Below are 16,078 nucleotides of genomic sequence, written 5' to 3'. Positions count from 1 at the left end.
CCCCCCCCCCACAGCTTGCTGGGACTCGTTAATGGCCGCCTTATTCGACCCGATGCAAATAAATGTGGAAAACTGGATAAAACGTGAAGTCTTTGGTCTTGTATGAAGCCAACATGATACTGATGGCAAAATTCCACAAATGTCATACATAAAGATCGATTTCTTCTACGAAGATCCATGCAAAAATCCCAAATGAAATACTAGCTAACCATAATTTTGCATCATGACCAAATACAAAATAATATATAGAAATCTATAGCTTTTATAAGTCGTAACAAATGGTACAAGGACAAGCTGGAAGTACCATCATTTAACACAGTAACAAAACTGAGGAAATCCCACGGGGCACCTGGGGGGCTCAGTCGGTTAAGCGTCCGGCTTCCCCTCAGGTCATGATCTCACGGTTGGTGAGTTCCAGCCCCGCGTCGGGCTCTGTGCTGACGGCTCAGAGCCTGGAGCCTGTCTCGGATTCTGTGTCTCCCTCTCTCTGCCCCTCCCCTGCTCATACACTCTCTCTCTCTCTCTCAAAAATAAATAAACACTATATATATAAAAAAAAAAAAAGATTAGTTTGGACAAACGCACTGTGGTTATGTAACATGTTAGCACTGGAGGAAGGCAGGTGAAGGGTCTACAGAAACTCACCTCTCAGTCTCCAATTATTTCCAAATAAAGAGTTTTAAAAACCCAACGGAGGTGAGGGGTGGCTTATCTGGCTGTGTCCTTTCCGCATACTCCAGCACCAGGGTGGCGGGGGCTTGGTGTGGGGTGAGGCGGGGGGACTACGACACTAACCCTGCTGCCCCACCTTGAACTCCAGGGGCGGGGGCGGGGCCAGGAGCCTTGGCATCCAGCAGGAGCTGAGCTCCGGCACAGGTCCTCCAGACACATCCTGGGACTGTGTGCACCTGTCCCCTTCCCTCTCTGCTCAGCTCCGTCACTCTTGTCATCAGGGGTCTGCTCCCCCGGTGACAGCCGAGGTCCCTCAAGGAGGCCAGGTGGGGCGAGGGTCTCAGTCCACTCTTGGCCAGGGGCTGCCACACCCTCCGCCCACCTTGAGGTCCCGGTAACTGGAGACTCCTCGGGCACGGAGAGCAGAGACACCTGCAGACAGGTCCTAAGTGCTCTGGAGCCAGGGTGCCTCGGGGCATCGTCAGTGGTACGTGTCCACTCGGCTAAGCTGGAGACCCCAGCGACTCAATCAAATGCCAGTTTAGGAGTTGCCGGGAGGGCACTTTACAGATGGGGTGGGAGTCCACAGTTGATCGCGGTAACGGAGATGACCCCCTGTGACAGCGGTCGGCCTCCCCACATCTCCCGGTGTATGTATACGTGTCCTCTCGACGCTACCCCTCCGAGCCCCAGGGGACACAGTGGGCTGGAAGGGCGGAGCCTGGAGACCCCTTCCTTCTCCAGCCCAAGGACCTTCAGGCCTGTCCGTTTTGTAGATCAAGGTGGAGGTCTGTGTAAGTCACTCTTTTAATTGAGCATTTCCTGCTAAAAATCAAGCTTGCAAACCACTGATGGAGCCAGGCCTCGTCGACGCCCAGAAGGAGGCCCCGCGGCCAAGGCAGGAAGAGTCCCAGCTGGTGGAGGACGAAGCCAGGGGAAGCCCAGGCGCTGCACAAGGCCCCCCTCCCACGCGGCTGCGGCTCCCGTCCTGTCCACCACGTGGGGACGGAGATGGCCTGTGCCGCAGGAGGGCTGGGACAGGGACTTGGCAGGGAGCCAAGCGTCCATCCCTGGCAGGCGGCCCCAGCTCTGTCATCAATCACCCAGGGTGGATGGAGCCTCACTGCTGAAAGATTCCAGAATGATCTGCCTCCACTGTTCCCTCAAGAAGGGAGGTGCCGGGCTCAGGGAGCCGGGGGCCGCCTCTTTCTCTGACCTGCAGCGATTCGGGTGGGTCTTTTCCCTGAGGCTGAGCTCCACACTCGCGCCCCGAGCTGTGCACCTGGGACCTCAGGAGGAGGGTTGGCTGGGGTGACCGCAGGGACGTGGGGGATGGTGTCTGCCTGCCGGCCGCAGTGGTGCAGAACTGGGCACTCGGCGGGCAGAGCTGGAAGACAGGCCGAGCCCACGCCAGGCAGGGGTGCGGGCGTGGAGCCCCCAGCACGCGTGCCCCCAGGGGTCTGCCCTCTCTTCCAGGGACCCCCGTGGAGGGTGGCCCTCAGAACTGGCCTCGGTGACGGCGGGCGAGCCTGTGCAGCGAGGAATTTGGCCTGGCCCTAACCAAGGTCTGCCCTCGGCGTCTGGGAGCTCCTCCCTCAACCCTTGGGACATTCGGGCTGGTAGGGGCCCCAGGCACACCAAATCGTGACAGTGCGGGGGTCTTTGGGTCACGTGGTGTCAGTTAACTTCAGAAGAGGGCTGGAGACTGAGGTCAGCGACTTGGACAATCAGAGCTGAAGGATCAATTGTGCCCCCGCGAGGGACCCCCAGTACTCGGGACGGGGGGCTCCGGCGGCCGTGCTCTGTGTACACGGGCCCACGTGGATGCCAGGAGGGCACCGCTGTGCTGACCCAAGAGAGGGACGGGGAAGCGTCCTGTTCGGAGTTTGTGCTGGCCTCTGCCCTGCAGCCGTCCCCGCGGCTGCCCCAAAACCGTGAGAGTGACAGCTTGGATGAGTTGTGTGCGTCTTCCTAGGGAGTCACAGGACTCGCGGGTGTTCTCGGGGGCCACAGATGTGTCACGGGTGTCAGAGTGAGGGCGTTTGTGTGGACTGTCCCTTCCAGCTTGTATCAGGTGAACCCTGGGCAAGCCCCCGTCTTCACCGTCGCCTCCCAGAGCGGCTAGGGGAGCCCCAGACGTCTGGGGGGCCGGGACCCTCCATTTGCTACCCTGGACGCAGAGGACCGTGTTCCCGGGCGGGGGAAGAAGAGGGCACTTGGGAGGACCTAAATGAGCGCTGGCCACAGCCCTCAGGGACTGGATTTTCTTGGCCGGAGCCGGGCGCAGGGCGGGCGGGCGCTGGGGTGGAGTCCGACCTGGGCCACCTCCCAGGGCCACGCTGCGGTCACCGTGGGGGCCCGGCCCACAGCTCCACCCCACCCAGCGGCCATCTGCACAGACCTTGAATTTCCAGCAGAATCAAAGGCTTTTTAGAGTTTGGGCAAAAATCTTGTGATTTTTTTTTTTTTTTTCAAATAGTTTGGGCTTGGCAAGTCCCAAGCTGTACTGTGCCAAGCGCTCCTTCCTCCTATAATTTAAAGAAGAAAAAACAACAAAAAACAAAACCACTGTGCATTTCAAGGGGAGCGTGGTCTGCGTGCCTCTGGTTCTACCACAGTCATCAAACTCACGGTTTGGAGAGTCTATTCCGTGTCGAAATAGCCTCGCGGAGCCTCTTCCCTGGCTTTTCAATTTCCTATTTTATTTTACTGTCATCTGTCAACCAGGAGCTGCCCCCGCCAGCCCAGGCCGCACGTGGCTGGGGGGCCTGCCGAGGACCCCTCCCCCGGGGCCGGACCCCAGCCTGCCAGGGGCTTCCGTGCTCAGAGGCCTGTCCGCCGCCCCGCCATCCACCCCAGAGGTCAGGAATCCAGCGGCCGCTTGCCCGAGCCCCTCGGTGCCGCGACGGACACGGACCAGCGACACCACCCACGTACGTGAAGGCCTAAGGGGTCTCAGCTCAGTGTTTCGGGGGCACTTAGGGGAAGGGCTGCTCTGCCGTGGTGGGGGCTGAGGAGGCGGCATGAAGAAAGCCTTGGGGTCACGGCCCGTGCCCAACCTGAGTCCTGCCTCACGAGAAGTCCCCCGGAAAATGGGGTGAAGGACGAAGGATAAACGACGGTCTCCTGCCTGAGCAGGTGCCGGGCAGGGGGGGTCTGGAGGGGCCAAGAGCCCCGGCTGAGCTGTCGGGACAGGCGGGCTGGGGCCCCAAGATGCAGACCCCAGGTCGTGAGCTTCCAGGGCCCCTCCCTGAGCTCCCCCATCCTGCATTAGGGCATTTTCTGGGCCCACAGTGGAGGATGTGGCTGGCTCTTACAGGGCCATGTGCCGTCTGCTGAGGGGCCCCACGCCCGTGTCACGACAAGCCCCCAAGGCCTATTTCCGGGAACGGGAGCCAAGTATCCACAACTCTGAACAACGGTTTCTTCCCGGCCTGAGGGTGAGCGTCCTTATATCTTCCGTGTGCCCCCCCACCGTGGGTCTCCCCCCGCAGCAGAAGCCTGCCGGGCACACCAAGCCCCCAGAAGCTGTGCCTAAAGCAGTGCCCAGGTCTCAGGAGGGGTGGCCCTCTCTGTCCTCCAGCCGTGGGTGGCACTTAGATCCCGCCAGTACAATCTCCCAATGACCAACTATACGGAGACGCGGGAGGAGAGACTACAGGCCCCGTGCATGACCTCCTCCCGAGAAGGTGGAGACCCCCGCCCATTCCCCCACCAGGCCCCCCGAGGCAGGGTGGTGCTGTCCTGAGCTTGGGCGGTGCTTACTGAGCAGGTCAGGGAAAGCCCAGAGGGAGGTGGGGAGGCAGCCGGCTCTACAGAGAACTTGCTAGAATGTGGGACACACAGCACCGGAAGCTGGCTACGGTAGGCCAGGCCGACAGGTGCCGTCGGTCACCCCCCGGTGGAACAGCAGCCAGAGCAAGACAGGGACGGTGCCACTGATGCCCACGGGGTCCCTCCCACCCACGGACACCGTGACAGACACTTGCCCTGAGCCCGGGGCAGACCATCCACACAGCAGTCGGCCAGACCATCAGGACTGAAGGGCTCGGAGGCTTACCCTAGCAAACGACAGCCAGGATGGTGTCGAAGATGCTCGCGTTCCAAGTCAGGTAAATCCTGGAATGTGAGGGTAGCTCGGCGTCAGAGGACCTATGACTATAATTGACGGCAGTGAGAAGCCACAAGGGACAAATGACCCGCTCATCACAACAGGTGTGGGAAAATCCCACCTCTTTCCCTACTAAAACGTTAAAAGGAAACCTCTTAGCAAGGAAAGAAGACTTCCCCAACTTGATGAGGATTTCTTCTAGAAACCTTCAGCCGACACCACGGTTAATGCTGACGCTTCAAAAGGAAGGAAAAACAAGTATCTTCATGATTGTCAATATTTTAAAATATTTCATCATCTACCAACATTTTACTAGAGATGCCAGTCAAGATAATAATGTATTTAAAAAAAAATAAAAGACATAAGTATTTGGAAATTAAAAGATTAAGTTGTGGCTAATAGTCAACTGAAATCCCGTTAGAATTCGTTAGATAAGTGGGGTGCCACGCTGGCTCTGTCCATAGAGCATGCAAGTCTTGATCTCAGGGTCGTGAGTTTGGGCCCCGCAGTGGGCACAGAGCCTACCTGGGGGAAAAAAAGGAAAAAAAGAATCTAATCAGATTGTGAAGGAAAAAATCAATCTTCAATAGTCACTAACTGTCCTGCACACAGCAACAACCAATGGAAATATATTGTCAAAAATACTGTTTCTAGAAGCCCAAAACTTCTAAAAATAAACCCAATAATTTAAAAGCCTAGACAACGAAAAATGGGGCGCCTGGGGGCTGAGTCAGTTAAGCATCTGACTTCGGCTCAGGTCATGATCTCACGGCTCGTGGGTTCGAGCCCCACATTGGGCTCTGGGCTGACAGCTCAGACCTGGAACCTGCTTCGGATTCTGTGTCTCCCTCTCTCTGCCCCCACCTCCTTGCTTGCACTCTCTCTCTGCCTCTCAAAAATAAATAAACATTAAAAAATAAATAAATAAGAGCTTAGATGGATGAAAATTATAAAACTTTACTGAAAAGCAATAAAAAGTGAATAAAGGGAGAAATGTGAAATACAAAGAATTCTCAATTTTGAGGGGAAAGAAAGCAGTTCTAGAACTTTTCTACAGAATCAGGGCAATTCTCTTCTGCTGTTTATGGGATCTGACAGGCTGAACCCAACGTTCTTAGGACGGAGAACATTTGAATGAAGAGAGCCAAGAAACGTTCAGAACTAAGCAATACACGTCCTGTATAACTAGTGTTCACATCAGTGTGGTCTCAGCCCAGGCAGAAATATACAAAGAAATCCAAGGATAAGGGCCCAGAAATAGACGCGCGTGTGTTGGACTGTGTATTTACTGGCATTTCATCAGTGGGGGAGGGGGAGGGAGAGCTTCAACCCAGATTTCCAGGCAAGAGCCTGATCTTTAATCCATAAAGAGCTCCTCAAAAATCAATACGAAAACAACGAAGGTGAAAAATGGTGACGTGCCTGAATGCACGGGCCACCGGGAAGCACAACAGAGGCCGTGAGTCTGTGAGAACACGCCTCGGGAAGCACACGCACCCTCCCGAGACAGCACCTCTCATCTCCAGGTAGCAAAGAACCACCACATCTGTGAACAGGTGCTGCCCTGACCCGGTGCCCTTGGAGGACAGCGTGGCCGCATCCGTGGAAACTATTAAAGCGCCCGTCCCATGTCTCAGCAGACGTGTCTCTGAGCCTTCTCTCCTATAGAACCTGTCACGTGTGCTCACACAAAGCCACTGGTGCGGTTTTAATGTCATTTTGTTTGAAATAACCACACTCTTGAGCAGAGGCGTGGTTCCACAGACGGAAAATGCAGCCACTTTGCAGAAGACAGGCACTGGATTGAAAGTAACAAGGGGATCTTGTTACAGACGTGGAAAGACCGCTGGGACTTACAGTTCGGTTTACAAAAAAAAAAAAAAAAAAAAAAAAAGCTGCACAACAATGTGCTCAATCAACCCGAACAGATGTGCCCACATAAGAACCCAGAGACAGTTCTAGACGGGCACGCCTGCAGGGTTAGCCTCCATCATTCTGGATGGAGGGTGAGATTTGAGAGTGTATACAGGGACTTTATTATTATTATTCTTATTATTATTATTTTTCATATACTTCTGAACGTGGAGTTTCGTTTTAACGTCACATATACGTGAGTTACTAGGGTTTTGGGGTTTGGGTACTTTTAAGTTTCTGGGAAACTTTCTGGTTTGTTGGTCACACAAACCAGATCTTGCCTGAGGGCAGCCGTCTTCAGCCACTTCGGCCTCCTCCTTCCCCAGCACCTCCACCATCTCTGACAGGGGCTGCGGCGCATGGTCCCCCACCCCAAGGCGCGGCGAGCTGAGCCTCCTGACTGGACGGCCCCCTCGTGGGCTCAGATCAAGCGTGTTGACATGTAAGCCCCAGGGCTGCAAGCCCTCCCACTAGCCCGTCCGCGTCCTGTCACCCCAGGGCCCGGGTCCACTCGGCACGGCAACTGCGCCTCGCTCTGGATGTCTCGAACCCCGGGAGCGGGACGTGGCCGCCATGGGAAGTCTCTGCGTGTTTTCCACACCGCAATTAAATTGCGATGCCCGATTCCTGACGGCTTGAAGGCGCAGCTGTAGAGTTGGCCATTCGTCCAGAATAGCTCCTTCCGGAAAATGTGCAGGCAGGGTGGCAAGGAGCCTGAGGCCAGAGGAAGTGGCCCCCCGGGGCTGGGGGGGTCTTCCTGAGGCACCGAGAGGGGTCAGAAAGCACACCGGCTGGTGACCCACTCTTCTGTTAGAGGCGGGACACGTTGTCTGCGTCCCACTAGAGCCTGGTTCTGAACCCGGCCCCGAGGGGCGCGTCCTGCCCGCACAGGAGAGGCTCCGGGACACCAGCCAACTGCGGTCTCGTGGTAGGAACAAATCCTGGGCCAGGTCCGTTGGCCTGGACCGGGGCATATGGCAAATGTCCAGGTATGGTCACTCGGGTGCTAAGGTGGGGCTGAGTCAAGCCTGGGCGAAGGTGACTGTCCCCCCTGCCCCCTCCCCCACTGGGAGTTCCCGAGCCCAGGAGCCAGAGGTGGGGTCAGGGATAGGGGCTGGATGGACCACAGCCACACACACACGTGGCCCTGCCCGGGCCGGGCTGCCGGCTTGCAGGCGAGACAAACGAATTAACCGACACCAGGGCCGGCTCCCCTCGAGCACTCCGGGCCTGCTCTGTGCGGCCCATGCCCTCCCTGTGCTGGTGGGCGACGCACTGAGTCGGTACGTGGAAGCTTCCACGGCAATTTGACGTCGTGAGGGCGTGGCTCTTGCACACCACAAAAGTGGCAATCCAGGGGTCGTGGATGGGACACTAAACACACAGCCCCTGGCCCTCGTCTCCGAGTTTGAGAAGCTCCGCTTCCCCCGGGGGAACTTCCTCCCCCGACTCCCGCCCCTCCCAGGGGACCCTCCAGAGAGGCTCCTGCTCTCACTGCAGCCCCAGGCTTCCCAGGGACAAACTCCAGCGTCACCGTGACAAGTGTGGTCTGATCCGGGCCTGAACTTAAAGTGAGGACACCCTAAGGCTGCTCCTTCTCCTGACTCTGGCGTCCCAGGCTGTGGGCATTCTGGACGGCACTCGTCATGACCACAGCGAGAACGTCAGGGCCCCGCAGGGCGTCAACATTTTAATCCAGTTGGGGGGCGCCTGGGTGGCTCTGTCGGTTAAGCGTCTGACTCTCGATTGCGGCTCAGGTCATGATCTCACGATTCGGGAGTTCAAGTCCCGAGTCAGGCTCCATGCTTGGGATTCTCTCTCTCTCTTTCTCTCTCTCTCTGCCCCTCCCCTGCTCTCTCTCTCTCTGTCTCTCTCTCTCAAAATAAATAAATAAACTGTAAAGAAAAAAGAATTAATCCAATTTACACTTCCAAACAACCTGGTTTTCTTTTGCTCCGTTTTGTTATTGAGGTAAAATCCACAGAACATAAAACGAACCATCTGAAAACGTATCATTCAGCGCATTTAGCGCGTTCAGTGTTGTGCCATCGACACCTCTGTCCGGTTGTGAACCATTTTCATCCCCCAAAGAGAAAGCCCTCGCCCATTAGCGGTTGCCCCTTGCTTCTCCCTCCCCCTCGCTCCTGGCCTCACTGATCTGCCTTCTGTCTCTGTGGATTGCCTGTTCCGGACTTTTCCTATAAGTGGAATCACACAATGCGGCTTTTGTGTCTGGTTTCTTTCACTGAGCATAACAATCTCAAGGTTCACCCCTGCCGCGGAGAGCGTCGGAACATCTTTCCTTTTAGTGGCTGAATAATACTCCACTGTGTGGACGGACCCCACTGCACTTACCTTTGCTTTAGGCGACGGGCACGTGGGTCCTTTCCTCTTTGCAACCGCTGTGAATAAAGCTGCTGTGAACATTTGTGTACAAGTGTTTGTCTGGAGCCCTGGTTTCAGTTCTCTGGGTGTGTACGTAGGGGTGGAGAAGCTTCATCAAGTGATCATTCGACGTTTTACTCTTCGGGATCCACCAAACCGTTTTCCAGAGTGGCCGTCCCGTCCCGTGCTCCCGCCAGCAGCGCCCAGGCGTTCCACGTGGTCCACATCCTGGCCAGCACTCGCTACTTTCCCCCCCATTCTAGGCATCCTCGCGGGCATCTCAGCGTGGTTTTGAGTTGCGTTTCCCTCTTTTCACGTGCTTGTTGGCCATTTGCACGTTTTCTTGGGAAAAGTTCCTGTTCGGGTCCTCCGTCCATTCTTGACCTGTTGTTGCTGAGCTGTGAGAGTTCGTTATATATCCCGACACGAGGTCTCTATCAGGGATATAATCCGCAGACGGCCTCTCCCGAGCGTGGGCCGTCTACACACTCTCTCGATGCCCGGAAGTTTCTAATGTCGACAGAGTCCAATTTACCCAGTTTTTTCTTGACTGCCTGTGCCTTGGTGTCGTAGCCAAGAGCCTCTCACCCACTCCGAGGCGGCGAGGAGCCCCCCCCAGCGTTTCCTTCCGAGACTTTCACAGTTTTGACTCCTTCCGTGTGGGTCTTTGATCCACTCTGAGTTCATTTTTGTGTGCGGTGTGAGGTAGGGGCCCAGCGCCATCTGTTGAAGGACTTTTTGTCATTGAACGGTCTGGGCTCCCTTACTGGGAATCAGTCGGCCACCGATGTATTCGGGTTTATTTCCATCTTCCTGTGGGTCCGTAAACCTACAGACCAAGGTAAACCTTAGGCCAGCATCGTGCCGTTTTGACTTGTTTTGTAGCTATGCAGTAAGTTCTTCAATTGGGAAGTGTGAGTCCCTCCGTTCTCTTTGTTTGTATAAGATTATTTGGCTAATCAGGGAACGACCTTGTTTTCTGCCCATTTTCCTCCGTAAGAAAACGGAGGCAGAGGCAGCAGGAGGCGGAGTGGCCTGCCAGGGTGGCCCAGCCGATCACCAGCAGTCAGGCGGCAGCAAGGTGGGAGGGCAGGCAGGGCGTGGGCCCCAAGGCCGGGAAGGTCACCGTATATGCAGGGTCAGGAGCACCTGCACGCATGGCCTCGGCCTGGTTCCACCCTCACTGGCTGACCCCACCCCCCCTCCGTGTGCGTCCTTGGAAGGCCCTCCACCTGCCACTGAGCCACCTGATCTGCCTGCAAGGCCAGCCCCCGAGAGGTTCCCGGGCCGAGGCTTCGGGCGCAGCCGGCCGGCACCCCCAGCTCCCTCCTCCGGCTCTGTCTCTCCCCGGCCAGACCAGGCTGAGCCCTCGCCTCAGGGGGCCCTCAAGAGGGGTGAGCTGCCCGTCTCTCCCCTTCCAGGGAACACCATTTCCAGACCCTCACGGAAGGGTGGGTGCCTCTAGGGAGGGGCCGCTCCACTTCCAGAGACTGTCCCTCTCCAGCAAGGACCGGCCATGGCCCGATCCTGCTCCCCTAGAACTGACCCAATGGACTGTGGTCACCAGCCTCTCCTCTGTCACTCAGTTCCTCAGCTCTGTGCCTCTTTCATCCTTGGAGATGTTCCTGCTGTGCTGTGGGGATGCACAGCTGCCCACGAGCAGTGCCAGGGACCTGAACCCTCCCTCGCCTTCGGCTGCACCCACCCGGCCAGCCCGTCCCCACACTCTCCCCTGCCTCTGAGACCAGCAGCCAGCCCCCCCATTTCGAGAAGACCAGCCCCTCCTCCCGCAGGCCTCCGGGGTCCCACTCCCCAGCTCAGCCCTGTTTCCCTGGGGTGGGGTTGCTCATGTGGGCCATCAGATGTCCCCTCCCACGCAGCAGGATTTTACTGCCGCACAGGGAAACACACAGGCGGACCTGGTGCTTCCCCTCAGCTGCCAGAGGGGCTGGAATCTTCTCTCAGCCCCACCTGTCGGTGCCTGCCCCCCACGGTCCATGTTGGGATTTGTCCCCATCTGCCGAGGTGGCGAGACCCTGCCCCTTGGACTCTGGCGGGTCCCCCCTGAGCAGAAGCGTCTTCCTTGCAGCCCCTGATTTCCTCCCCACACCCCAGCCCTGCTCTGCCCCAGCCAGCCTCATACATTCCAGGCGGGTCTGAGTACCACGTGTCCACACCGGGTCCGCACCGGACCCCGGGCCCTGACCCAAGACGGGCCTGGAGCCTCCTTGGCCAGGTGCACAGACCCCCGCCCCTGCTCAGGAGCTACCAACCAAGGCAGGATTTGTTTCTTCTTTAAAATAACAAGTGGAAACCAGGTTTCCAGCCTCGTGGTGGACCCCTGGTCACCACGGTACCGGGGGGACAGGGCCCAGTGCGTGGGCAGCACCTGTCGTCAACCAGCTCATCCAGAAGTAAGTCCTGCACTGGGCACCTTGAGCTCATCTGCGCCCCGGAAACTGTTCTGTGTCTTGGGCACTGAGCACGCCCTGGGGACAGGCTGGTCCACACCTTGGGAAGGGTGACAGAGGGACAGTGGAAGGCCTCACCCAGCAGAGTGACTTCCCCGGGAGGTCTCAGGAGTCACATCTGCGTGCACACAAGGCCCTCAGCTCCGAGCCTCTTGAACTGGAAGTAACCTCTCAGACCTGCCCTAAGATTAGAGGAAGGTTCTGGGGGTAGGCCGGCGACGTCCTGGGAGGGGGAAGAGTTTGGGTTAGTTTATTGGACCAGTCAGTTCAGCCGGGGGGGGGGGGGGGGGGGGACAGGGAGTGGGCCGGGCCCAGACGCACACCGGCTAAGGGCCCTCCTGCTCTGTCTGCTCCGCGGGCCAAGTCGCTGCGGCTTTTGCCTGAAGTTGGCGTTGGAGCAGCCTGCCTGGCCACACAGACTGGAGAGGGAAAAGACTGAGAAGCCCAGGAGGGCAGGGGGGCAGGGATGGGGGCAGGCCGAAGCCACGAGAGGGAGAGCAGGCAGCCGAGCAGGAACGCACCGAGCTCGCGGGGCTCCGGCGCCCAAGGGGGCTGCGCACGCGTTTCCGCGCACCGGGCCCTGGGAGCGCTTGGTCCCGACATGTCAGACTGCGCCTGGTGCTCTGTGTCTGGGCTTCCCCTTCCTCCAGGAGCCGGGCCAAGGAGCCAGAGAGAGCAAGGCAGCCCAGGGAAAACCACTCCCGGCCCCAGGCCAGAGCTGAGTGTGTGGGCCCCGTCCTCCAGCCGGGTGTGTGCTCAGACCTGGGAAAGCGCCCCCAGCAGCATCTCCTGGAGGTGCGGCCCGCAGCCCCGAGTGGGTGACCGAGCCTCGCACGGCTGCCCCGCCCCTGGCCTCGGATAAGAGAGGCATGCCCAGACCTCTGGCTGATCAAAGGGCTTGCTGAGCCGAGCACACTGCCAAGGAGCTTCTCCTTGAAGTCCACTGCCCCCAGCAGGGGTTTGGGGAGAGGCGGGGCTGGGCACGGCTAGGACCACCTTTGCAGAATAATGGCACCCATGTTTTCTGCATCCTGCGAACTCCACCCGGCTCCTGCCCCGAGGGGCAGCCTGCCAGGCGTGGGGAGCAAGGGCGCCCTGTAGCTGAGACTCAGAGCCCAGCTGCTCTGGATTGGGAACCAGGCCTAGGCTGGTGAGGGGGAAGCTTCCAGAATCCCACTGAGCGCGCCGCAGACCCAGACCCAGGCTGCGTTTCAGACACTCCATACTAGAGCAATCCCTGGGGGTGGTCTTGGGCCCAGGTTCTTTGTAGGACAAGAGAACAAACAGCTTATTGAGCTGACGTGAGAGACTCAAAGCGACTTCCCCAAGTGTCGCCATCAAGAGGCGGGGAGCCATTGTAAGTGGGTGCATCCTCAAGGCAGCAAAGGTCAGAGGGCAGCTCCCTTCCTGTCTCCATGGTTCTGCACAGCCACTCAGAGTCCACCAGCCGAGCTGCTGTCCATTGGAGACCCCGACTGCCGCTGCAGAGAGCCCTGCCTCGCTAAGCCCCTGCCTGGCCCGTGTCACACCCTCTCCACCAGCCACGCCCTGTGGTGCCCACTTCCTCCACCAGGCTGCTGCCCAGGGGTCCCTAGCGCCCTCTGCTCTGCCCAGGGGTCTGTAGCACCCTCTCCTCTCCCCGGGGCATCGTGACACCTCCCAGGGTCCCAGTAGGTCAGGGTGCCACAGCCCAGCCATCCCCGCCCAGTGGTCTCTGACTGCCAGCAGGACTCAGCCCTTATCGCGGGACACAGCTGGCGGTGACATTCTGAGCAGGCACACGTGAATGGAAGTGACTTTAATTGTTCAGTCTACTTGGAAACTCGCTTTTGGGGGTGGCCAAAAGTCATCACGAGACCCAACAGAAAAAGATCCCCGTTGCTCCCCAGTAGCCGGGGAGCTTCCATGCCTCCGGACGAAGTGCAGGCCAGCGGCCCGTGGCCCTGAGTCCGAGGTCTGTCCTCTTCTGGGCCATCGGGGCCCCACATGCCAGGACTCCTCCTGGCCAGGGGCGGGAGGCAGGGGGCAGTGGGACCCTGAGAAGCAGTGCCCTCCAGGACTCAGGTCTCTCCTCAAGAAGAGGAAATGTGGGGGGCCCACACGCCCCCCCCCCCCGGCTGACTCTAAATGGTCCCTTTCTTCCCAGCTCCTCACTTGGTGCCACCAAAAGGGCAAACCCAGTGACTGTCACACACCACTTGCTCAGGACCATTTCCCTTCCCACGAGCGCATAAACACCTGCTTCACTCCTGCCTTCCTTAGTGCTGTCGTGTTTGTGCCTGCCCGGTGGTCGGGGCAGCTCCCCAAGTCGGGAAGGTCTGGTCCCATCCCAGGGGCTGGGACAAGGGGCACAAACGGAGGACTCTGTCAGCCCCACACCCTCACCCCCGGAGCTCCCCGCGATGACCCCACCCAGTCCCACTGCTGCTCCCACGCGACCGATGGCTGTCCCACGCGTGGGTGACAGCACGTAGGGGCGCGCAGGGTGAGGCTGGCCTGGCAGGCTCACGTGGTCCTCCCCAGCGTAACCTGGCCCTGCTCCTGCCCCTCCAGGCTGCTGGTGCCACGCTGTGCCCTGTCCTGGCCAACAAGCATCCCTCATCCTGGGCTGTCCAGGCCCACGGCGGGAAGCAGGGCGGGCTCAACAGAGGCAGCCTGTGTCTCAGGAGCAGCTGCTCTGGGGCCTACGGCCCGGGTCGGAGAGCTCGTCCTCGCCCGGTACCCGTGTACACAGCCTGTAAAACGTAAGCACGCCCCGTGGGTGGGGGAGCAAGGAAGGCCCTGGGAACCAGACGACGCGAGAGAGAAGACGGAAAGGGAGGTGCAGCCAGCCCCTCCCTTCAGGCCCCCACATCTGGCAGCCTTCCGCAGAGCCACCTCCAGCGGCGGCCATCTAGCCGTCCCAGGTCTGCTGCTGCCTCGCCAGCTGCCCCCTGCACGTGCCCTCCGGCCCCTCGTCATCAAGGCTCTCCGGCAGGTACAGCCCCATCCAGAGCCACGAGGACCATCCCACTTGCTGACCCCCCGCCCTTGGCCACGTGCCGACCCCAAGGAGGGGCCCTCATCACAGCTCTTCTTGCCCCTGCGGGATGCTGGAGTGATTCGTTGACCTTGCAGGTGGTGGGACTGACCTTGCAGGTGGTGGGAAGGATTTCTCTATGGGATGGAGGAGCCCGGGCAGGGCGGCGCTGGAGACCTGAGCTGTGCGCGCGGTGCACGGACATTCCGGCCACACTGTTGTCTGAAGGCCCGGAAATGCACTGGACACTGACCCCACCCTGAGGAATTTCCCAGCGGTCGGATTAAGAGGTGGCAACAGCGATCACCATAACAACAAGACAGAGAGAGAGCCTCGGGCGAGTTTAGGCCCGGGTCCAGGCTCTTGTCTGACCTGGAGGGCAGAGGTGAGCTCCTACAGTGCCCAGTGCCCGGGCCGGTGTTCCTAACCCTATCGGGGGCTGCCTGCCAAGCCGGGCGGGCATGTGGTGTGGAGGGGGAGGTGTCCGGGCAGCTGTGCCAGGGGGAGACAAGAAGGAACAGGCCCGTGTGTCTGTGTGTGCCGTGCGGGGGTCCGTGAGTCACCAACATGATGAGGCAGCAGGTGCGTGGGGAGGGCAGGAGGTCTGCACACTCGGGTTGGGTCCCCAAAGCCTCCCTCTGGTACAATGAGTCAGTGTCTCCGGGTGAAGGGAGCAGCCTTCTCTGGGAGGCAGGGCAGGAGACCCCAGGCCCCTTCTGGGGCTGCAGAGCCAACTGCTCCCGTGAGTCCCAAGGGAGGGAGGGCCCCCCACCCCCGCTCACAGCCCACACAGCCGACACCCTGCACGCACCGGCTACCGTTCCCTGCAGTGAGGGGAGACCACAGCCCTGAGGCTCTTATTGCCACATGGTAGTTATCTCGGGGTCCTCTGCCAAGGGTACTGACTCGTTTGCCGTCCTCCCGTTTCTGCCAGTTAGGTATGTGGGTTCATGGCCTGGGGGCCTGGTGGCCTTGGTGGTCTTTGAGGCCTTTGCCCCAGGGCAGTGGGGAGAGTGGAGGCCAGGGGAGGGGCGCAGCAGCTGGGGAGGAAAGGAACCCGGAAGCCCTCCAGATAACAGAGCCCTCAGCTTCCTACCTCCCCTACCACTGACCCTCATCCCCACTTCCCCTGCAGCTAGGGCACTGCCGGCCCACCCACTCTGACCACCTCGCGTGCTGCCCCAGCGGCCTCTCCCATCAAGCTCTCTGGCCTGCACGCCCTGCTCACCCCCCGCCCCCGGCTACCTGACCTGTTGTTGGCCCCGAACCCATCCCTGCTCCGAGGTTACCCGCCACCGCCCAGTGACCCCAGCCTATAGAGACGTTCTGCTTGGGTCACATTGGATTCTCCAGGACCCACGCGGAGGAGACCAAAACCCGGCTGAGCATATCCAATAACTAAGTCGTTGGCTGCCTCCCTACAGGGCTGAGAAAGGGTGGGGTCGGGCGTCCCAGCTAGTTTCCGGCGTACAGCCCCCCGCCCCGACCCTCCCCACCAAAATCTCA

General features: G+C 59.2%; 1 long non-coding RNA gene across 1 annotated transcript; it reads right to left on the bottom strand.

Annotated features, from left to right (window-relative positions):
- Positions 1–4,419: 4,419 nt before the first annotated feature.
- Positions 4,420–14,937, bottom strand: LOC125911001 (uncharacterized). Its single transcript, XR_007454225.1, has 3 exons — positions 14,685–14,937; positions 9,053–9,911; positions 4,420–5,308 (listed from the first exon to the last, which is right to left on the bottom strand). It is a non-coding gene; the product is annotated as an uncharacterized LOC125911001 (long non-coding RNA).
- Positions 14,938–16,078: the final 1,141 nt, after the last annotated feature.

The sequence above is a fragment of the Panthera uncia genome, assembly GCF_023721935.1.
Source record: "Panthera uncia isolate 11264 chromosome C1 unlocalized genomic scaffold, Puncia_PCG_1.0 HiC_scaffold_3, whole genome shotgun sequence".
NCBI lineage: Eukaryota > Metazoa > Chordata > Mammalia > Carnivora > Felidae > Panthera > Panthera uncia.
Note: the sequence above shows the minus strand (reverse complement) of the source record. Positions and strands in the feature narration are given on the sequence as shown.